The 2,426-nt window shown below is 45.1% G+C and overlaps 1 pseudogene; it reads right to left on the bottom strand.

Moving 5' to 3' along the window:
- Nucleotides 1–565: 565 nt before the first annotated feature.
- Nucleotides 566–2,105, bottom strand: LOC148007062 (sperm motility kinase Y pseudogene; annotated as a pseudogene).
- Nucleotides 2,106–2,426: the final 321 nt, after the last annotated feature.

The following is a 2,426-nucleotide window of genomic DNA, read 5'->3' as shown; positions in this document are numbered from 1 at the left end:
GAACAAAAAAAACCAGTATGCAAAATAATATGCATGCATGCAGGATTCTGACCATCAACTATAACCCACAAACTAGGTTGTTGATACTCATTCAATGACAAACCTTGTTAATTAGTTTTGAGGCTTAATGGAATGGGATGTTACATTTGAAAACATAAGACTCTGTTCTGCAGCACTTGTGATTGATGACCACATGTGAAAAGATCAGTAGCCCCTGGAGGAGTCCATGAGCCCATGAACCTCTTGTCCTCACCCTGTGGGAGCTATTGGCCTAAGGGGGAGCTGGAGTCCATCTGAAGGGATGGGCCAACTAGAAAACTCTGTAGAGTGTGGAACTCATCAATTCTATTTGGTCCCTGCTGGGAAGAGGAGAAATCAAGAAGAGGGAGAAGGCTTGGTGTTGGGGAAACCTCATAAAGAACTTAGAGCAGATACAAGGTAAGAATTGTGGGGAAAATGGAAACCAGAGACAGAGGAAGGACCAGCATAGAGCAAACTGAAAAGGACAAAGCACAAAGGTACCTGGGCTATGCCTGCTGCTTGTTCTCTGGACTCTCCCTGTGGCTCATTTCTGGGGGGAGATTCTGTTCTGCCCCAGGCGAGGTTTCTTTCTCCTTGGCATGCAGCAACACAGCTTTATCAGGGCATTTGCTATATTCCTGGTCCACCCCTTTAAACCTCTGTGCCGGACCCTGCTGGGGATGGGCTTATCCTCAAATGGGGCTCTGTGGGAGAGTGGGTTGTCTTCTTTGATTTCCTTATTGCTACTCTTCTCAGTGAAGATGCTTGTTGTTTGAATGCATGGGACACTCACGGCACATTTGTGATAGTGGTCCTGTGTAGGTGTCATCGGTAGAGGCCTGAGACGACCAGCCACAGTGGATCTTTTGCCTCCTTTTGGATGAGCATTCTGGCCATAGAGAGATACGTGACCATGGGAGGATGACACCCGCAAGGTGCCAAGGACTGGCAGGCTTCCACTCCTCTTTGGTTCTAATCTAAAAGCAGCAGCAGGATCAAGGCTAGGGAATGGTGCTGCAACGGGACTCACTTGCTGTGCCTGGGCTGTGCAGCCATCCCCCTGGAGAGCCTGCTTTTGTAGAAAGAAATAAGTTGCCATTTCCTCATTATATTTTCTTTGTTTTAAAGAGTGTTTTACTACAGAGGCTTGGAATCCAATGCTTTTCATGGCATCCAAAATGGCCGGGTCTGGTGTGAGGGGAAGCATTTCTTCATAGGGACCTATCAATCCGTTCCAGTGTTCTTTGAACCAAGGGTGTTTCATCGCCTTTCTTGCTGTTGGTCTAAAGTTGGGATTTACCCTCAATAATTTACTAAGGAGGTCCTCCAGTTCTTTTGAAACCCCACAGGGAGCAGGATATGCCCCTGCCACTACTTGTCTTTGCAGTTCTTGGATGATCACTGAATCAAATGGGAGCTTTCTCACTACCATACAGTACAAGACCACTCCTATAATCCACATATCATTCTTCGGCCCGTCATACCGATGGCCAAGGAGGAGTTCAGGGGAACCAAAGGAGTACGTGCCGCAGTGGTGGTTTAGCATTTTTCCAGGATGAAATTGGGTGCTAAGCCCAAAGTCGATGACTTTGACCTTTTTGTTTTTATCAATCATTATATTGTCCAGTTTGAGGTCTCGGTGAACAATCCCCTTTCCATGGCAGTAGCTCACTGCTGACAATATCTGTTCAAATATTTGCCGGGCCTCATCCTCCTCTATGTGCCCTGACTCTCTGATGTACTGGTAGAGTTCTTGGCCTTCCACCAGCTCCATTATGAGGTATATTCTCGTTTCCTTTTCAATAACTTGTATGAGAGACACTATGTTGGGGTGGTTGATCTTTCTCATTATGTTTGCTTCCATCATGGCTGGCTGGAACCACTGCTTGTCCTTTCGCAGAACTTTGACAGCCACCGGGGTTCCTGTGAGCCGGTGGTGGGCCAGGAGGACTTTGGCGTTGCCCCCTTGCCCAATTGTCCTCAATACTTGGTATTGGGAATGGAAATTGCCCTCCTCAGAGATACTGGGCTCGGGTGTAGGGGTTGGTAACTCCTCCTCAGTCTCTGTAGGCATTTTATCAGTACTAATGCTACCTAAAAATAACAAAAATGGAATCAAATAATGAAAAAGATGGAGCAATATAGGAGCTAAAATTACACTTGTGGTACCTAAAAGAAACAAACAAAAGAAAAAGAAAAAAAAAAAACAAACAAAGACAAAGTAAAAACTAGACTAGAAAAATAGAGCAAAATTATGAAAAAGTTAAGGGGAAAATATGAAGAGTCATAAGTAAAAGCCACCCAAATAACCAACCCCAAAAGAGAAAGCCAAGAGCACACACATACTAAATGCAATGATGAAAATAAAAATCGTCATACTACAATAGGATTGGGCGGCCAAAGAT

Source organism: Rattus norvegicus, chromosome 1, assembly GCF_021556685.1.
Source record: "Rattus norvegicus strain SHRSP/BbbUtx chromosome 1, alternate assembly SHRSP_T2T, whole genome shotgun sequence".
In the NCBI taxonomy this organism is placed as follows: domain Eukaryota; kingdom Metazoa; phylum Chordata; class Mammalia; order Rodentia; family Muridae; genus Rattus; species Rattus norvegicus.
Note: the sequence above shows the minus strand (reverse complement) of the source record. Positions and strands in the feature narration are given on the sequence as shown.